At 42.6% G+C, this 22,297-nt stretch overlaps 1 long non-coding RNA gene across 1 annotated transcript in view; it reads right to left on the reverse strand.

Moving 5' to 3' along the window:
- The window catches only part of LOC106537997 (uncharacterized), a 219,125-nt gene that overhangs the window by 143,010 nt on the left and 53,818 nt on the right, over positions 1-22,297 (reverse strand). The window lies entirely within an intron of this gene.

The raw sequence follows: 22,297 nt of genomic DNA on the forward strand, positions 1-22,297 counted from the left end.
ATTCCTCCTGTGTATGAATTAACAAATGAAACATTGGCAAATACCACAGAGCAGAAAGCTAAATGAACATGTCTGTTGAATCTCTTCATCCAGTGGAGCCATGAAAGCTTATTTACCACATCCTTCATACTACAGTTTGTTAAGCTCTGACGCTCTTCTATAATTTAGTGCTGAAATTTGCTTATTTTGTTAGTTTAAGAGCTGGGGGGGGGGAGTAGTTGTTAAATATGGCAATTGGCAAGCCAGCACCATTAATCAGATCTGTGCCTTGTTTGCAAAAAGTTATTCATGTTTTGGGCATTAAAGTTTAAAGCTGAAATTGCAACAGTAGGCAATTTTGAGTAGATGTAGCTTGTCCATCTGCAACAGATGTATGACTGTTTACTCAACAACGGAGTATATCGGGGGCATACTGAGTAAGTGGGAAACTCCCATTTCATTATATCACATCACAGTATTTGTCCGTCTTTCCATCTGTCCATCCATCCACCCGAACTAGTTTCCATGAGGATTCCTATTTTACAAAAAGAAAAGAGTCTAGCATCTGTTCAGTGGTCCAGAATCATCAGATGGACTATCCATCAACTAATTAGCTATGATTGCTTGTGACTCTGATCATATCTACTGTATGGCTTTGGTACATTGCTGTTTCTAATCTCATGGAATATAGATTTTTAACATCTCATGAACTTCAGCCGTCACAAACATTTCTAACCAAACCTCTCAGGAAAATGTGATCGGCAGAAAAAAACTTTGTAAAAACCAGAGAGTTGTTGCCTTCTGAGATACCTGGGTATACCCAAATTTGCTTTGTTCAAATTCGATATATTTCATCCACTTGGATCTCCTTTTCTAAGAAACTGCTAACTTAGGCAACAGGTATAAAAAAGCAAAGCAGAAGGAAAGAAGAAGAAGATTTGATGAATGTTTCTCTTTCACTCAGGTTTAGACATGAATGTAAATTCTTCATGAACTTGTTTGTATAATTGAAAGATATACAGTAATGTTTAAACCTCGTGTGATGAGAGAGAACAGCATTATCTGGAGTTTTGAAAGCCAATTAAATATATTTGCTTTGCAACATTGTTAAATTTAAGCAAGAACAATGGCAAAATCTCTTTCTATGTACAGGACTCATTGTTTAAATACTCTTTATTTCCACCAACAGCAACTGGACTGTAAATGTGGTATATTAAGACATGGGGATGATAACTTTTGACATTGTTTTTTACAGCATTCACTATCATGATAATTTTTCTTTTGGTAAGTCCATGCAATTTCCCCCTGTACAAACTACAAAACCTTTAAGTCACAACACTTAATGCTGAATTTAAGGAATACACTGGTTAAAAAAAAACCCAAATGGGATAGCCAATGACTTAGGATAGTCTTTCCCTTAAGTTGAGTTGGGACTGGAACTTCCAGGAAAGATTGAGAGATTAGATAGACTTTGGTTCAGATCATTCAGGCTGCTATGCTCTTATTTGTCTGGATTTACGCTGATATATGCCTTTTTGAGTTACCATAGACACACTAAGCCAAAGGAAGGCAGTCTTTTCTGAGCCTCTTTGGAATTTTGAGAAGATGTCATGGTGAGGTTGTTCTCTGCAATACTCATAATATCCTGCAATGCTCTTTATCACTCCTGTTTTTTAATCTTTTGGTTTTTTTACTTGGCCTTTTTTCAAACAAAGAACTTGACTGTATCATCAACAATTTCTATTTTCTAAAATATGTGTTTGTCTGTGTGGGAGCCTAGCAAGCATCAAGGAAGGGTCAACTTATCTCTTCACTAAGCTGAAATAAAAGATAAATTATCTTTTGAAACAAGCTCTATTCCTGAAGAATTCATGAGTGCAATCATCATTTTCCTGGCAACACTATAGAGGTAGCTTGCCACCATCTTCTTCCAGAATGTATTTCTACTTCCCAATCTAGTCTATAACCTTGAGATGTTCTACTAATCTCACATCCAGAAACTACCCAGGTCCAAAGCTTCCAAAACCAGACAAGGCTAGCCAGGTGATGTCAGTCAATTTCTGCTCATTGGAAATTAGGTCAAAATGACCATTGGCTTACCCGAAGGGTCCTTTTCTGTGCACTGCGGGAGAGTCCAAGCAATGGGTTAAATCAGTTTGGTTGCCCTAGGACTGAGGAATCTTTTTCCTTGGCCACGCCTCCTGGTGTTGCTTAGCCCCGATTTTTGATGAGGTCTGGAACCAGTGAAGGCTGGAAGTGTGATGAAGCAGTAAATGAAAGTTCAAGTTGACACAACAGTCTCGAATCGCTGGACCGGAAGAACCAGGGTGGGTTGGACTCTCCCATAGTGCACAGAAAAGGACCCTTCAGGTAAGCCAATGGTCATTTTCCTGGAGACTCCAAGCAATGGGACATACCCAAGTTACATGTCACTAGGGTGGGCAGTTGGTTTGTCTCGGGATTCGATCGTGGAAACAACCCCCTGGAGAACCAGCCTGCCAACGAAGCTTTGGCCGATGCATACATGTCTAATTTATAATTCCTGACAAAGGACAATGGGGAAGACCACGTAGCCGCTCTACAGACATCATCAATGGTGGCCCGGGTAGCCCAGGCCGTGGTGGTGGCAGCACTCTTTGTAGAGTGAGCAGTAATGTTGTGAGGTACTGCCCTGGACTGATGTTCATATGCTGCTGCAATGCATGCTCTCAGCCACCTGCCAACATTAGAAGATGTCACCTTCTTACCCAAAGAACCTGACTGGAATGACACAAAGAGGGCCTCTGATCTGTGGAAGTCTGTTGTTTGTTTGACGTATATCTGCAGGGCCCATCTGACATCCAGTGTGTGCCATACACGTTCCCTTGGGTGGTTGGAGTGCAGACAAAAGTTTGGTAAGATGACTTCTTGCGCCCTATAGAACCAGGTGTTGATCTTTGGGATGAAGGCAGGGTCCAGGCGCAGTACAACCCTGTCCAAGTGTATGACACAAAGGTCCTCCCGTACCGATAGCTGCCAGCTCAGAGATGTGCCTCGCATATGTTATCGCGACAAGAAATGCTGTCTTTAGGGTGAGATGTTGAAGCAAAGTTGAATGTAGACCTCAAAGGGAACTGAAGTGAGAGCCTGCAGGACCACCGATAACTGCCAGGTGGGATAACGGTGGACCACCGGAGGGCATAAGTTGGAGGCACTCTTGAGGAAGCAGCGAACTCTTGGTATTTTGCTGAGGGGCTGGGCCAGATCACCGGACCAAACGGTGGATAGTGCCACCACCTGACGACGAAGAGTGTTGGGGGCGAGCCCCTTGTCTAGGCCCTCCTGTAAAAAGTCCAGTACATGGGAAACAGGCGTGTGACTGGATCAAGCTGGAAATTGACACACCACTTGGCAAAGGTAGACCAGGTGGAGTCATAAATACTGGCCGTTGAAGGATGCCTGGATGGTACGTACCACCTCCTCCGACAGGCCCTCTCTCCTCAGAAGGTCTCCCTCAAGTGCCAGACGGCTAACTGGAGCCATTGGGCGTCCAGTGGACAATGGCCCCCTAGCTGAGGGAGACCTGGCCCTGAGGAATTTGCTATGGATTGGACACTGCCAGGCTGACGAGATTGGCATATCAGGACCTCCGAGGCCAGTGAGGTGCGACCAGGAGTACTTCTGCCCTCTCTGTGATGATCTTGATGATCACCTGTGGTAGAAGCGGGAGAAGGGAAGGCATATAGCAGTCCCTGAGGCCACCTGCATCAGAGAGCATCTGTCCCCTCTGCCCCCAGCGAGTGGAAGCAGGAGAAGAAGCATTGGAGTTGTGTGTTCTCTCGGGTGGCAAACAGGTCCATCACAGGGGTGCCAAATCTATGGGACAACCAGCAGAACAGGACCGGATCCAATTGCCACTCTGCATTGTCTATGGTGGTCCTGCTCAACCAGTTTGCCTTAATGTTGTCCACCCCCAAGATATGGTCAGAGCGGATGGATGCAATGTGATGCTCCGCCCACCTGCCCAGGGCCTCCACCTCTGCCATAAGTTTCCTGGACCTGGTACTGCCCTGGAGATTTATATGTGCCTTGGTGACCACATTTTCTGTCATCAGGAGAACGTGCTGATGTAGAATGTCCTGGTGAAAATGGCGCAGGGTGTGTCTTGCTGCCTGCGGCTCCAAGAAGTTGATGTTGCAAGCTGCTTCAGCTGGAGACCATTTGCCCTGAGTTATGCAATGTCCCACTTGCGCCCCCCAGCCGGCAAGACTGGCGTATGTTGTGATGACCACTCTCGCAGGCACCTTGAACAGATGTCTCTTCAACAGAGCTGTTGATTGCCACCACTTGAGGGATCTCTTCACAGTCAGGGAAAGACGCACCATCATGGAGGAATTGCTTCTGTTGGCTCTCTGATGGAGCAGGAGGAGCCACTGCAACTCTCTGGAATGGAGCCGTGCCCAGGGGATGAGCAAGATGCACAAGATCATCTTTCCCAACAGTTGCGAGAGGAGTAGCACAGGGACTCACCTCAAGCTCTGGACCTTGCGGGTTAGGGAGACTAAACTGTCTATCCTGTCCTGGGAAAGGAACAACTTGCAGTTTGAAGTGTCTATCACCGCCCCCCAGGTGGAGAAGCTTGGTAGTTGGGGTGAGATTACTCTTTTCCAGGTTCAAGGAGAACCTGTGGTTCCGGAGTGACCTCATGGTGCTGTGGAGGTCCCGTAAGACCTGTTTCCTAGACGATGATTGGATGAGAATGTCATCCAGGTAACATTGTAGTCTTACGGGCCTGCACCTGAGATATGCTGCAACCACTGACAGAACTTTTGTGAAGGTCCTGGGTGCCAACAACAGGCTGAATGGAAGTGCCCTGTGCTGATAGTATCGGTCGGCATAGAAGAACCACAGGAACCTTTGGTGTTGTGGCCAAATTGGGATGTGTAGATAAGCTTCCTGTTTATTGAGAGCCCGCTGCTGTCTCTCAGCATCCCTAGCCGCCGTGGATGTTGCTTTATAGGGATGATTACTGTGGCTGACCACCCTGCCCTTCCTTGCCCCCTTGCCCTTGCCTGAGGATGTTCCCTGGCTAGGGGCCTGGAAGGGACCTGGTCTACCGTCAAGGGAGGCAGATGGACCTGGCTGCTCCATGGCTTGGAAACACAATCTTCAACCAAGAGGCCCAAGGCTAGGTGGAGATCAGGTGGTGATGGAGACTCTGGTGGCTGACACTGGAGCTGCTGACAAGCAGATATTGAAGAATCTGGAAACAGTCAGTGAAAGGATGCCAAGTGGAGAAGGCTGGGGCTCTGAAAAGGAGTCCAATGGAATGTCAGCCACTCAAACGGGAGGTGAAATGGTGGAAAAGCAGTCGTGGCTGCAAGACCAGGCAGATAAGGTAGGGAGGTCAGTGGAAGTAGATAAGCAGCCCTCCCTGTGCCAGTGCATAACCACCGGGTGGTCAAGATAGTAGCACCACTTGGGGAAACGTTGTGGGTGGCAGTGACCCTGCCAGAGACCCGAAAACAGCCAACTGACCACCCTGCGGCTATCTGCTGAAGCGTGGCTGAGCGGTAAAGCCGGTGAAAAAAAGGCACAAAATTAAGCCTCTCCAAAATGGCCACCACTCTGGTGCGAGGGTGAAGGAGGAAGAGAAGATGGCATCCATGCGTTTAAAAAAAGCCACACACCTCTCCACAGCAGGCTGTGCCTTCTCAAAGGCAAAGAAAAGCACAAAAAAATGGGGGGGGGAAACGCTAACCGCCAGCAGCTGCCAGGAGCCTTGCCACCCTGCCGCACTTTAAAAGGCAATCCCACAGCTCTCCTGCCGTCCAGAAGCGGCGCCACAAGCGGAGCACCCCCCGCCACCACGCCTACCTCCGAGTCTCAGTTGGAAGTTCCGACGAAGGAAAAATATAAAACTCGATTACCTACACTAAGTAGGGTTTAAAATGCAAATAAAACAAACAACAAGGAAAAAGAAATAGCAATAAAAGGTAGGAGAGTCCAAGCCTAGGATAAATTAAGCTGGAGCTCACAAAAATAGTTCCTGAACAGGCAGATTGACAAAAAATTCTGGGGGCTAAGCAACATTAGGAGGCATGGCCAAGGAAAAAGATTCCTCAGTCCTAGGGCAACCAGACTGATTTAACCCATTGCTTGGATTTTCCAAGCAGTGCACAGGAAAATCTAAGTATCCATGTGGAAGAACAACTCATGAGTAGGGAGACTGGGACTGCAAATGCTTAGAAGAATTATCCGAAGTCAAGTTATGCTAGTTTTCCCATGAAAGAAGCAGAAGAGCATGGGAGGTAGCAAAGAATTGGAATTGGAATTGGAATTGGAATTGATTTTATTTGTAGGCCGCCCTTTTCCCTGAGGGGACTCAGGGCGGCTCACAGAAACCAGGGAGAGGGGAATACAATACAATACAGTACTAAGACGACAACACATAATAAAATAATACGCAACATGCATACAACATTCGGGCGGGGTAATGGTCCTTATCCCCAGGCCTGACGGGCGAGCCAGTTCTTCAAGGCTGTGCGGAAGGCCTGGACGGTGGTGAGGGTACGGATCTCTACGGGGAGTTCGTTCCAAAGGGTCGGGGCCGCTACTGAGAAGGCCCTCCTCCTTGTGGTTGCCAGCCGACATTGGCTGGCCGATGGGATGCGGAGGAGGCCCAACCTATGAGATCTTATAGGCCGTAGGGAGGTAATTGGCAGAAGGCGGTCTCTCAAGTATCCAGATCCACTGCCATGTAGGGCTTTATGGGTGGTCAATAGCACCTTGAAGCGCATCCGGAGATCGACAGGTAGCCAGCGCAGCTCGCGGAGGATAGGTGTAATGCGGGTGAATCGGGGTGCACCCGCGATCACTCGCGCGGCTGCGTTCTGTACTAGCTGAAGTCGCCGGATGTTCCTCAAGGGCAGCCCCATGTAGAGCACATTGCAGTATTCCAGCCTAGAGATCACGAGGGCCCGACTGTTGTGAGAGCCTCCCGGTTCAGGTAGGGTCGCAACTGGCGCACCAGGCGTACCTGGGCGAATGCCCCCCTGGTCACAGCAGAAGTGTTAGGGACAACATAAGCTTGGCTGCTCCAATAACATGGAGGATAACTGCCCGATAAAAAAAATTCCCAAGGGGTTTATTTGGTTATTGTAGCCTTGGAATAATTTATATCATTTGAAAGTACATTATAAATAATTAAAACAAATAAACAGTATCTCTTATTAGATCATACATTAAAAAAAAACAGAAGAAACAATGACATTCAGGCCTGATTTTCTTGCTACTGATAGTGTACTATTGCTAGCAATAGGGGTTCAAAGAGCACTTTTCTCCTCAACACACTAAATTCTCCTCTTTATCTTTTTGACTCTGATGATTTTGACTGGGAGGCCCAGCCATACTAGGACTTCCAAGTCATTCCCCTCTCTTCTAAGTGTGGTGCAGGTATACCTCCATCAAAGGTGTTCAATATTCAGAACATGTTGTGGGTGTCTCAAACAGGCAGACAGCTATCTTTGCAATAACCTTTATTCACAACTGCAACAATATAACTAACACGGTGCCTTGACTCAACACTAACAGTAACAGTAACGGAATTAACTGCCTCTGTCTGACAGTTCTCTTTTATAGCCTGCTGTCAGACGGTCAGCCAATCAGGAGCTGGCTCCGTCCTAATGGCAGGAACGTACATGGCTGACTTCAGTACGCAGCAAAAGAGATTTCACATTTTGTGGGCCGGTCTTATAGGGTGACAAAGATGCTGTAGAAGATAATCTGTCCTGCAGTGTACTTTTTAAGCAACATCTTCCCTTCTCTATATTTTGTTAGATGACCCATCATATCAATTGAAGAGAAGGGTGCACAAGGATGCTCTGGTTATAAGAAAATGGCTGCCAAAATGGCTGCCAAACTAGTTTAGCCTAATTTGTGGGAAATAGTTTTGAATTTCCCTGTCTTCATTTGGCCTTTGATGAATATGGTGGGCAATATAAGGCTAAAGATGCAACCCTGTGGGAGGCACCTGCCATTGCCAATCTAAAAGCACCTGTTCAGGATCCAGTTGTTGCCTAATGTATCCATCATCTCTGCTCTCTGCAATCTAGTCTCTCTAACTCCATCTGTGGCGCTACAAAAGCATAACTAGTTGAATACTTCCATCTGGAAAATCAGACTGCTGAGACAGCAACATTGTACTTCAGGCCATAATTACACCAAGCTAACATTTAAGGCCAATGTTATTTCAATACATAGAAGAGGAAACATATAAAAATGAATGTTGTCATTTTTTAAATCAGGCCTGTCATTCGTAATTTAAGTATATTTCAACTTCATAGGACAGATGGAAACATTCTATATATCTAAGTTAATATTCTATGCTCAGTTGGTGAAATACACAGCTGTAAAATATGTTGTCCCTTTCCCAGGGATTTTGTTTTGTTGGTAAATCCCTTAGTATAAATAAAGCTCTGGCATGTATATTATCTTTATCTTCTACTAAAAATAAAAATGATCTCCAGAAAGATAACTTGTACTTAATAAAAACAATCATCCTACACAAAAAAAGAAAGTATGTGATATCCAACATATCTAGCCTAGGTTTATCCACTTTTAAGAAATAGCTTTAGGATTTTGGGCAGAGAGATCTTTCCACTATTGTCCTTGGAGGAGTTTTTCAAACAGATTACATTAAAGACTTCTGGCTTACAAAACAGTTGTTGAAACTGACCTAAGGTTCTTCTGCACCTAATATCCTCTTATCATCTAGATTTGCAACCTTATTAACTTTAAGGTATGTGGGCTTGATTTAATTAAAGCCATTAATTAAAGTAAACTGCTGGTAGGAGACTGGGGGTGCTTGATTGTCTCATTAGTGGGATGATTTTTGCAGCACTTACCTGAACTGGACTATACTTGGTTTTTGGATTGGCCCTTGGGATTTGGTTTCTTCAGCTATGAGCAGTTTTATGTGTTCCGATATAATGCATGTTATTCTTCTGCGGCATGAGCTGCCAGGGTTAGCAGTTTGTTTCCAGGTACAATCCAAAGTACTGATGTTGACCTTTAAGGCCTATACAGCATGGGATTTGAGGGACCATCTCTTCCCTATTTCATCTGCCTATCCCACCAGATCTAATAGAACAGGCATGTTATGGATTCAGTTGTCTAGGCAGCTATCTTTTTTGTTGTGGAACTTACATTTGGAAAGGCATACATCTCTATATATACAAGGCTTCACACCTGACAATGCATACTGTAACTGAGCAATAGCCATGAGGTCAAAGGAACTGCCTGCAGAGCTCAGAGATAGGATTATTGCAAGGTACAGATCTGGGCAAGGCTGTAATAAAAACATTCTGCTGCACTAAGAGCACAGTAGCCTCTATAATTCTCAAATGGAAGAAATTTGGCACAAGCAGGACTCTTCCAAGAGCTGGTCATCCAGTCAAACTGCCAAATGGTGAGAAGGGTCTTAGTAAGAGAAGTGACTAAGAACCTGATAGTCACTCTGACTCACCTCCAGAGTTCCTGTGTAGAGATGGGACAGAGTTCCAGAAGGACAACTATCACTGCAGCCCTCCATCAATCTGGGCTTTATGGCAAAGGGGTGAGATTGAAGCTTCTCCTCAGTGCAAAACACACAAAAGCCTGCTTGGAGTTTGCAAAAAAGCATCTAAAGGACTCTCAGATTGTGAGGAGCAAGATTCTCTGGTCTGGTGAAACCAAGATTGAACCGTTTGTCCACAATTCTAAATCTTAAGTATGGAGGAAACCAGACACAGCTCATCACTACCCATATCATCCCAATAGTGAAGCATGGTGGTAGCAGCATCATGCTGTGGGGGAGTTTTTCAGCAACAGGGACTGGGAGACTGGTCAGAGTTCAGGGAAAGCTGAATGGAACAAAGTAAATGCTCAGTACTGCAGACCGGGCACTTTCCAACATGATAATGATCCTAAGCCAAGACAACACAGTGGCTTAGGGAGAACTATGTGAATGTCCCAGAGTAGCCCAGCCAGAGCCCTGACTTGAATTCTATTGAACATCTCTGAAGGGACCTGAAAATGGCTATCCATCAACAGTTGCCATCCAATCTGACTAAGCTTGAGAGGATTTGCAAGGAAGAATGGCAGAAAATCCCCCAATCCAGGTATGCAAAGCTTGTCACATTATACCCCAAAAGACTTGAGGCTGTAATTGCTGCCAAAGGCTGTTCAATAAAGTAGTGAGTAAAGGATTACTTATGTCAATGTGATATTTCTTTTTAATGAATGTATAGACATTTCTAAAATTCTGTCATTATGGAATAGTGAGTGTAGATTAATGAGGGGAAAAAAAGAATTTCAACAACTGTAGAATCAGGCTACAGCATAATAAAATTGATAAAAGTCTGAATATTTTCTGAATGCACTATAGATGCATAGCATGTTCTATGGGCTATTATCAATCAGTGGAATGGCTTTCCTTCAGAAGTTGTGGGTGCTCCATCACCGAAGGCTTTTAAAAAGAGATTGGGGATTCATTTGACTGAAATAGTACATGGTCTCCTGCTTGACCAGGGGGTTGGACTAGAAGACCTCAAAGATCTCTTCCAACTCTGATGATGGTGGTGGTGATATCTATCACAAAATGCATGAATTCCTATAGTCATATGAACTTAATTTATTATTTCTTCTGACTTAGAGACTGAGAGGCCTGCTCCTAAAAGTAGTCAACTTTAGCAATCAACCATGTGAGGCTGACTCAGCCAGCAATCAGCTGAAGCTGGTGTGGGAAAAGACAAATGACAGGAGCCCCAATTTTGAAAGGCCATCCTGCCAAATGCTGAACAAAGCTGTTCTGCTTGGCATCTCTGGAAGCAGAGATGTACATGCCTTTAGTTAAGCTAAACCTTCTTGTTGTTGTGAAATGTGTCTCTTTGCATTCTGAACCTTGGCTCTTCAACCCTAGCCCAGCTAAAGAACCTCCCTATCAAATGGACTTTTGCATTGTTATGGACTATGTTTACTGGTCGTTTGTTTTGACTTTGGGCTCAACACTTTCGAACAAGCACTTGCTGTCCTATAAATATTACTAGAGTATGTGTGGATTTTCACCTTTTGGCTCTTGGCCTGCCTTATCTATAATTGCTTACTACTTGCTCCTAAAATATTTGCAAATCAATTTGGTGTATGTGTTCAGCCTTAAGCAGTATATCTACAATGGAATCTAAAGACATCAATTCATAGTTTTTGACATAAACACTTCCATTCATAATTAAAGCTTGACTTCCCGAGTGTATTCATCAAATCTACCCCATAAGATCAAATAATATTCAGATGTAAAACACCCTTCCTGTTTTTCTCTTTCTTGCACTTAAATCACTATTGTAATTGATGAACTAACCAACTGTGATTTCAGAGGGAACTTGGGATTTTCCCCAAAGCTATGATGCACTGTTCAGAAGTCTTGCTGAAGCTTAGAATTAGCATGTTTAGTTTAGTTTGGTTTATTAGATTTATATGCCGCCCTTCTCCCAAGGACTCAGGGTGGCGTTCAACATTAAAAGAAACACATGATACAACAGTTAAAAAAAATTAAATAGAATATCCCAAACAAACCCAATTAGAATTGACAATAAAAATTTTTTAAAAAAAATCAAATTAAAATTAACAATGATCAATAATTTGTTTTGTTTTGTTCAGGCCAGGCTGGCTTGCTGGAAAAGCCAACTTTTTAGGGCGCGTTGGAAGGACTGGAGGTCGGGGATCATACAAAGCTCCAGGGGCAGCTCATTCCAGAGGGAAGGTGCTCCCACAGAGAAGGCTCTCCCCCGGGGGTCGCTAGCCGACACTATCTGGCCGAGGGCACCCTGAGGAGGCCAATTCTGTGGGATCGCACTGGACGGTGGGAGGCTACTGGTGGCAGTAGGTGGTCTCACAGGTACCCTGGGCCTAAGCCATGGAGCGCTTTAAAGGTGATAATTAGTATCTTGAATCGCACCCGGAAAACAATCGGCAACTAGTGCAGGCCGCCTAAAAGGGGTGTAACATGGGGGCACCTAGGTGATAACCTGCGCAGCCACATTCTGGACCAGTTGAAGCCTCCGGGTGCTCTTCAAGGGCAGCCCCATGTAGAAAGCGTTACACTAGTCCAGGCGAGAAAGGACGAGGACATGAGTGACTGTGCACAGAACATCCCGATCCAGGAAGGGGCGCAACTGACGTACCAGGCGAACCCTGGTCACGGTCGTCAGGTATTCTTCTAAACTAAGCTGCGCATCCAGGACGCCGCCCAGATTGCGGGCCCTCTCTAAGGGGGCTAAAATTTCTCTCCCTATCATCAAAGATGGAACAAGATGCACAAATCGGGATGATGGAAACCACAGCCACTCAGTCTTGGAGGGATTGAGCTTGAGCCTGTTCCTCCCCATCCAGATCTGCACAGCCTCCAGGCATCGGGACATCACATCGAGGACATCGTTTGGGTGGTTTGGGGTAGAGATGAAAAGTTGGGTATCATCAGCATATTGATGATACCATACCCCAAAACCACGGATGATCTCACCCAGTGGTTTCATATATATGTTGAACAGGAAGGGTGAGAGAACCGACCCCTGGGACACCCCACAAGTGACACGCCTCGGGGTCGATCCCTGCCCTCCAGTCAACACAAACTGCAACAGGTAGGAGGAGAACCACCGTAAAACAGTGCCCCCCACTCCCAACCCCCCGAGTCATCACAGAAGGATACCATGGTCGATGGTATCAATAGCCGCTGAGAAGTCTAATAGGACAGGACAGAGGAGCAGCCCCTGTCCTGGGCCTGCCAGAGATCATCGACCAATGCCGTCTCCATGCTGTATCCGGGCCTGAAACCTGACTGAAACGGATCCAGGTAGACAGCTTCATCCAGGGACTGGGGAAGCTGATGTGCTACAGCACTCTCAACAACCTTCACTACAAAGCGAAGGTTGGAGACCAGACGATAGTTGGCTAAAGAAGCTGGTCCAGGGAAGGCTTCTTAAGGAGAGGCCTCACCACCGCCTCCTTCAAGGCGGTGGGAAAGAACCCCTCTCTCAACGAAGCATTGGTAATCGCCTGGAGCCAGCCTCATGTCACCTCCCAGGAAGCCAAGACTAACCAAGAGGGACACGGGTCCAGCACACAAGTGGCAGCACTGAGTCTCCCCATAATCCTGTCCATGCCCTCAGGGGTCACAGGATCAAACTCATCCCAGATGGTCTCCACAAGATTCATCCGCGTCGACTCGCCAGAATCTACCCAGTCAGAGTCCAAGACTGTCCGGATCTGAGTGATTTTATCCTGCAGATACTGAACAAATTCTTCAGCCCTACCCTGCAAGGGGTCTTTCCCAGCTCCTTGGTTAAATAAGGAGAGGGTCACCCTAAACAGGGCGGCTGGGCAGTTATCTGCGGACCTGATAAGAGCGGAAAAATGTTGCTGTTTTGCCGCTTTTATCACCACTAAGTAGGATTTAATATGAATTCTTACTAGCGTGCGATCAGATTCGGACCGCCTGGCCCTCCAACCACTCTCTAGGCGTCTTTTCCAGCGTTTCAGCTCCCAGAGCTCCTCGGTAAACCAGGGAGCTACCCGGGATCGACACCAGGTCAGAGGCCGCAAAGGCACAACACGATCCAAAGCCCCAGTAGCTGCCCTATCCCAGGTTTCCACTAGGGCTTCGGTCGGGTTGTGAGCAAGGGATTCAGGAAAAGTCCCAAGCTCCATCAGGAACCTTTCGGGGTCCATCAGGCACCTGGGGCGGAACCATCTAGTCGGTTCTGCCTCCCTGCGGTGAGCGGTAGCGGTATGGAAGTCAAGCCTGATGAGGAAATGATCCGACCATGACAAGGGTTGGATAGAAATATCCCCTAAATCTAGATCATTCATCCACTGCCCAGAGACAAAAATCAGGTCGAGCGTGTGTCCCCCATTATGGGTGCGGTCTTGAATTAACTGAGTTAGGTCCATAGCCTTCATGGAAGCCATGAACTCCCAAGCTGACTCGGATGTCTCACCAATGGAAGGCAGATTGAAATCCCCCAGGATCATAAGTCTGGGGAAATCAACCGCCAATCCAGCTAACAGATCCAGCAGCTCCGGCATGTGCTAATATGGCAAAAATATGACCAAGATTCACTTCTAATTCAAGCATGCTCATGCTATTCCAAATAAGCATGATAGTTATATTGCAACCTACCTCACACCTGCAACTCTGGGTGGCATACAACAATTCAGTAAAACAACAGATAAAAAGCAATCATTATAAAAATATTAAAAAGTCTTTATTAAAACAAGAATGTCATTTAAAATATACAAAAAGAGAGCAAGAATAACACTTTCAATGAAACTATCTAAGAATGTCTCCAGTTCCTTGTGATCCGCAGACCTGATGACATAACTAACTCTTGAGGGACTTCCTAAATAATAGCAGGGATGGAATTAGCCTAACTTGGGGAATGACAGAATGCTCATAAGGTGGGTAAAATAACACTTGCCTTCTGAGACACAACAAATAGAGATCCTTGGCTGATGGAATCCATAGCTTTCTGCCAGATCTAATTGGCTAAGCTGATTTAATCAAGGAGAGACAATCCCTCATATAATTTGATCCCATGCCAGGAAAGGCTTCAAAGGTCAAAAACAGCACTTTGAGTTGGAGCAGAAGCAGACTGACAACCAATGCAGCTCACAAAGCAGAGGTGTAACATATGCTGTCTTAGGGGCAAATACAACTGCCCACACCATTGCATCCTTTATCTTCACTGCATCCTTCACCACTGCATCCAGAAACTCTTCAAGGGCAGCCCCAGGTGCAGTGCATTACAGGAGTGCAATCTAGAGGTGATTGGGGTATGAGAGACTTGTTACTCATTTCTCTTCAAACTGGAAGTATATGCAGTGTAGAGAATGCTTGACAGTATGTAGCAAGAAACCTTGCTATAGCAATGGGATTTTAGCTTCCTTTTACTTTTGGATCCTATCACTTTTGACACCCTTTTCTCCCTTTCTATTAAGCACATTGCTATCACTAGAATGAGGTCAGTTCATCTCTGTCTCAATTAAAACTGAAGTTTATGGGTTGTAGCTAACAATGACTGGAATCAAATGTCATGCTGGTTGTTTTGTTTGAACATGTTGTGTGATGTCAGACACCATCATGGTTTATGGCTTACTGTAACTGGTGAACCCAGATAGCTGTAGTTTATTGAACAAATTCTGATTAAAACAGATGCAATTCAGTGCAATTGAGTGAACCAGCTAATGTTTGCGCTGCCAGTCAAGGTAATTATATTCTGAGGACAGTCCTAAGTCTCATGATAGCAAATTCCAGTTTCAGATACTTGCGTGATATGAAAAGACTCCTGATATCTTCATTGTGCATTGGTGTGGGTGTTAACGGAGTCCCATGACCTCCTTAATATTGTTACTACCATTGTTATATTCAGATTAGGGTCTTTCCTTCATGAGTACTGTATGAATGTGGCCAGGCAATTTAGAAAATGGAGAAACCACTACAAGGACTGAGTCAAAATGAGACAGCTTTCTATCTTTCTACAAAGTAACTCCCACATGACTTGGGTTCAAAAGCTGTGGGTGTGCTGGCTTGCCAGTCTCTTGGCACAGGCTTCATTTTTCTGTTGCCTTTCAAAAGCAGGGGAACGTGCTTTGCCAGGGAGAACTAAAAGGATTTTATAAGACAATTCTGAAGAAAAAAACAGCTCTCTGGAGAGCTGCTGCTGGTAAGTATAGATAGAACTGGACCAGAGAAGCCAAAGGTCCAATTTAAGATGAGCTTTTATTGTGCAATTGCCCTGTTTTCACGCTGTACTCTGTTTCCCTATGATTTCTTCTACTCTTTTACCCTATTACAGGAAATGCACTGAGGAGAGAGAAATGGACAAGATACAAAGCAACCTTACTACAAAGCAACTTGCCCTCACCCAGAACTTGCACCTACAATTCAGAACCTCACAAATAACAGCAAAATCAAATTCTAAATAATTAAAATAGAGACATGAGCTGAGCTGCTTATCTAAATATTGAGTCTGCTAAGTGGAGATCACATTGTCTTTGTGGTTACATGTGTGATGAGTTCCACATTCTGGATTTTTTTCTGTGAAATGTTCTAGTCACATCTTCCCACATTTAAATTGAAACTCAGTATCTCACTTTTTCGTATGTATTTTGACAGTAATCTCTACTTTCCCCATACTATTGCTTTCATCCCAGACACAACTCTAATGTACATAAAACATAGCCCAAAATACAAACAAGTGATATGATTCTAACTGGCTATTTTAAAAGATGGATGATAATTCTCTTAGATCTTGATCACATCGTGCCATTCATCTCAAGAGCAAGTATGTACCCGTATCATTTTCATGCAGCAGTTGGGGAGATGCCTGAGACATGGAAACAAGGTTCTACCTAAAAGTGCACTTCAAGAGCTTGCATATTATCTCAATAACAGTATCTTTCAAATCAGAGCCTGAGGATGTACAGACATATGAAGAGAAAAATCAATAGACAAAAGGGAGTTCTAAACTCGGTACTGATTGTACCTTACAAAATACAGGTTTGTTTGCCTTTATTTGATAAGGTCATTTCCTGTTTTGAAGCCTGAGTGGGCTGGGAGCTTTTAAAATAATCTGGGGAACATTTTAGGTGAAAATCAGTAATGCAAGACAAATAACATAACTTTGTGCTTCCAAGCAAAGCATCCCCTATCCCCATTCACTTGGCCAACCAGTGATGCGTAATTTTATGTACCAGACTGCCATCCAAAGCAAGGTTAGATATCTTTATACAGATGGATTTAATTTCAGTAGCTTAAGCCTTGTTAAGAATGCCAGAAATTAGATATAAAAGAAAATGAGTCTTTATGTCTTTATGAAGGAACTGTACGTGTCACTTGCATATTCAAACATGGTCAGACACCAACATATCTTGGCTTGTCTGATATTTAATAACCTAAAGAGCAGGTACAATGGTGTTTACCACTCCATGAGTCTTCCAAACATTGTTGTCAGACCCATCCACTTGGTAAATTACAAGTTGTACATTTTAATTATGCAAAGTCATTTCAGAAAGTGCAGCCCCAAGACAGATGCATTATTGCTGTTCAATTGCTTCCAAGTTTTTTTTATCTCAAAGAAGCTGATCTCCTGAGGATTGTCTGTCAGTAATTGCTTTTTTGAGTTCCTAAAACTTATGCCTGTGTCATCAGTGATAGTAACTATCTTGTTTGCTCTTGGCCTCTTTTATGATTGCTTTCAAATTTTATGGGTTTTCTCCAGAGTCTTACTTCTGCATTGTATAGGCAAAATATTTAAGGTTTACTTTTCTTATTAGAGCTTTCAGTGTATAGTCTGGTTTACTTTAACTAGTAGTGAATATTTTTTTTTATTTGCAGAGTAAGGAATTCTCAATATTTTTCTCCAGTACCAAACTCAGTGCAATCACAAAATTGAAAAGGACCTTAAAGGATCTACTACAGCATCTCTGATAAATAATGATCTAATCTCAATTTGATGACCACTCTAGTGAAGGAGAACTCAAAATTTCATGTCAGATCCCAAAATATATATCGTAGAGTCACGGAAGTGCAAAGCTTCTTTACTAATACAATCCATGGAGGAGATAATGTCTTGTGTACAATCATTGAATGTATAAAGTACCATTTATTGCTGCATCTGCCAGTTTAGCTGAATATGGAATTAATCATTTGAGAGCTCTTCCCTATCTTCAGGAGGGCAAGATATAGAATAATAGATTAAAGCTGCAGAAAGGCAACTTCTACGTGAATGATATCAAAAACATTAATAAGAATATTTTTATAATATAGTCAAAAGGAAATGGCTTTCCTTTTACTTGAAATATTCAAATAGGAATAGAGTTGTCATCTGTTAGGGATATTTTAATTCGAATTCTTGTATAGAGCAGGGACTTGAACCCAATGACCTTTTAACTCCTATGACATCGTCTACAGAATTAAAACATTACAATCTTTTAAAATGTATTTGAATCACTGAACTGGGACTGAATGCTCAGAACCATGTGCAGCTCATTGGCTGCCTTTTGAAAATTTCTAATAATTGATGTGTCTTTTCCTCCAAGGGATTTAGATGCATCCCAATAAAATAAAAAAATATGCAAAATACCACCAAACATTAATGTTAAAATAAAACAAAATAAAGTCCATCATGACCAACCGCACTCAACGTGTAGTCCTCAATGGAACTGTATCTACATGGAGGGAAGTATGCAGTGGAGTACCTCAAGGCTCTGTTTTAGGCCCAGTACTCTTCAACATCTTCATCAATGATTTGGATGAGGGAATAAATGGGGAACTCATCAAATTTGCAGATGACACCAAGCTGGCAGGAATAACCAACACTCCAGAAGATAGGCTAAAGATACAGAAGGATCTTGACAAACTTGAACATTGGGCACTATCTAATAAAATGAAATTCAATGGTGAAAAGAGTAAGGTTCTACATTTAGGCAAGAAAAATGAAGTGCACAGGTACAGTATAGGTGGTACCTTGCTCAATAGTAGTAACTGTGAAAGGGATCTTGGAGTCCTAATGGACAACCATTTAAATATGAGCCAGCAGTGTGCAGCAGCTGCCAAAAAAGCCAACACAATTCTAGGCTACATAAACAGACAGATAGAATCAAGATCACGTGAAGTATTAATACCACTTTATAATGCCTTGGTAAGGCTACACTTGGAATACTGCATTCATTTTTGGTCGCCACGATGTAGAAAAAATGTGAAAACTCTAGAAAGAGTGCAGAGAAGAGCAACAAAGATGATTAGGGGACTGGAGGCTAAAACATATGAAGAACGGTTGCAGGAACTGGGTATGTCTAGTTTAATGAAAAGAAGGACTAGGGGAGACATGCTAGCAGTGTTCCAATATCTCAGGGGTTGCCACAAAGAAGAGGGAGCCAAACTATTCTCCAAAGCACCTGAGGGTAGAACATGAAGCAATGGGTGGAAACTAATCAAGGAGAGAAACAACTTAGAATCGAGGAGAAATTTCCTGACAGTTAGAACAATTAATCAGTGGAACAGCTTGCCTCCAGAAGTTGTGAATGCCCCAACACTAGAAGTCTTTAAGAAGATGTTGGATAGCCATTTGTCTGGAACGGTGTAGGGTTTCCTGCCTAAGGCAGGGGGTTGGACTAGAAGACCTCCAAGGTCCCTTCCAACTCTGCTATTGTATTGTATGTGGCAACTCCCCCCTTCACTAATTAGTTCCCGAGTCACCTGCATTCCAAATGGTTGTGCTATCTACTTTAAATGCTTGTTGGAGATGCAGTCAAGTGCTTTCCAAAAGGAAAAGGACAAGAAAAGAGAGACATTTTCAGCTTGGGGAAAGAGGGGGAGGGAGACTCTTGCACAGTCAAGAAGCTATCACCATAAAGGCCTCCTTCCTGATTCTCTCCAGCTCAACTAATGGGAGGGAGATTCTCACCTTGCTCTCTTGGTTTGCATGAATGGACAAAGGAATTTACTAACCAGATGGTCCTGAAGGTAACAAACACTCAAGCCATAAAGGGATTTGCAAGTGACAACTGACACCTTGAATTGTCCCAGAACCCTAACTTTGCCAGTACAGCTCCCTCAAGATTACTCTATATCATTACCCATCAGTAGACAGCTGCATTTTGGACCAGCTGTAATTTCCAAACTGCCTTTAAAGATTGCCCCTAATGAAACAAATCACAACAAGATTTTTTGTAACTCTAAGCATGAATTATTGTTGCCAGAACTTTTTTTTTTTTTTAAACAGAAGTTAATGAAGTTTTGGTTGGATCACTATTTGAATTCCTACAAGACTAGTTTTATGCACTTAAGTCAGCACCTAAATAAACAGAAAAAAGTCTACTGATTTTTGCTACGCTAGTAAAATCATGAGCAAAATTTTGTTGCAATAGGGAAACTTAGCTGTACACATTTTTTTTCTGTTCCTCAGATGTGTTCTGAATCATGGGGATGAGTATTAAAAGGAAATACATTCCTCAGCCTGGTGGATTTATATAATATATGCATCAAAAAGGTAATGCATTTCATCAAATAATCACTAAGGAAGTGGGAATTGCGTTTGGGCATTTCTATGGCACTATTGAAATACAATTCCTAGCGATTCTTTCCAACTTTATGATTCTGTATATTATGGGAAACCAACTGCTAATATGTTGTGTGGTGTAAGGCCTTCATGTTAAAATTGTACTGCAATTAATTTTACACTGCCTGTCATGAACATCTATCAACTATGTTTTATTAAGCAAGCTTAGGAGTAAACATGTTGTGAAAGTCTATGTAAAAGCGGAGTGAGAAATGAGCAATACCTTAAGCCAGGGGTCTCGAACTTGGCAAATTTAAGCCTTCTGGACGTCAATCCCAGAATTCTGCAGCTGAAGTTCACAAGGCTTAAAGTGGCCAAGTTTGGAGAGCGCTGCCATAAGGAATTACTAACTTCTCAGCAAGTAAATAAAAATATTTTTAAACATTCTGCTAATGAAATTGTTCATCTCTAGTTCCCCCCCCCCAAAAAAAAATTAATTTTCACTTGGCAATTTACCTGCTACAGAATATGTACTACGAGCTATATTCCTGGATATTAAAAAAAAAATTAGGAAGTGCGTGCTCAGAAATTGTTTGTAGGGTTTTGCCTTGAAATAAAGGAAGGTGTTTTCAGATTGTGCAAGGAACAAGAAATACATTTCGCAATAGTGATGTTATTTTTCAAGTTAGAAACGATTCACAGATTAGTTTTTGTTTTTTTAAAAAAGGCTGGAAAAACTTTAACAATAAACATGTCACAGTTAGAGTATCAGGAGTAAAAGATCAGGATCATACATGAAGTTCCAATTAAAGTGATTTATTATTAATCATTTGTATGTACAAGAATCTACTTAACTAGCAGCACTATTCAGGCACTAGATAAGGTCACTGAAATTCAAGAGGAGTCTGTCTGTGGCTATGTAGAGACTCTAGGCCGATTCCTCTTTTGACTCTGCCCCAGGTTCTAGCATTCCTTCTCCTACATTGAGTTAGGATTTTATAAAATAACCTAATAGAGAAAACGTTTCAACCAAACTCATCTTTCAGAAAACTGGGATGTTACAAAATAGGACATAGAGAAGCCCCTTGGAAACCCACCCAATAAATTCAACCCAGATAAAATAGTGTCATAGCATTGTACAGAAGGGAATTAGGCAACCTGCAACATCCAGACAAAAAATAGTTTTCTAAAAAAATTAATAATTAACTAGGAAAATGACTAAATATGTAGTATTTATAAATGAAATTCCAAGAACATGAATTAATTGTGCATTATCTCCTTAAAAATAACTACACTTGTTCTTTACCATTAACTAATAAGAGACTACATTAAGTGAAGCATATGTGCTTCCAGCAAATTATTACAGGCACCGTTTCAGTGTATGTTGCAAATCTTTTACATTTTTAAAATACTTAATGCTTACTTAAGAAAACAATACTCAACAAAATTGACTTGACCGGCCACAACCCTCTTAGACTTTGGGAAGACTTTAAGACCTGGCTGTCCCTTCAGATTTTACGACTAAGTTATTAGAAAAGCTTGATCTGTAAGGTATAATGGATGGAGCATGTGGTATTGTTGTATTGTTTTTATTCTTGTTATTCTTATTGATTTTGTTTTATTCTGTTTTTATTGTTGCATGCTACCTGGAGTCACTATTTTGTGAGTTGGGCTGCCATATAAATTATTTAAATAAATGCTATAAAATCTAAATGTAAAAAAAAACATAGCACAGAACAGAAAATAAAAATAATCTGAGAGTAAAGCCACACATATATAAAATTTGAAAGTATATGAAAATATATCTTCAATATCAAGGGAAGATTTACATTCTAAAATCCATATTTAATATTTGTGTCTCAAATGATACATGGCTGGAAGTAATATCTTAGAAACAGTTTCATCAGCACATAATTACTGTAAATATAGAGAGCAAATATGAATAAAACAGAATTTAACTAAAAAGTTCTTCAGGATTCTTTTCTGTTGTTAATTTTCAGGCATTGCTGTTTTCTGTATTTTAAGTATCACTAATCCAAAGAAAGATATTTTTTTTCAATATTTGCCATAATAAACTCAGCAACCAACCATAAACCACTTTACAAGACTCCAGGAAATGATTATTAAACCCACAGTAGCATTAATTGCCAAAGGCTATTGGGTAATTTTCCACTTTGCTCAAAAACATCCTCAAACACATTCAGCTGAAATGAGTAAGATATGCCCGACTGTATCTGGAGGACCAC

Source organism: Thamnophis sirtalis, unplaced genomic scaffold (genome assembly GCF_051295495.1).
Source record: "Thamnophis sirtalis isolate CommonGarterSnake01/CBP01778 unplaced genomic scaffold, rThaSir2_p1.2 scaffold_6, whole genome shotgun sequence".
NCBI classification, from domain to species: domain Eukaryota; kingdom Metazoa; phylum Chordata; class Lepidosauria; order Squamata; family Natricidae; genus Thamnophis; species Thamnophis sirtalis.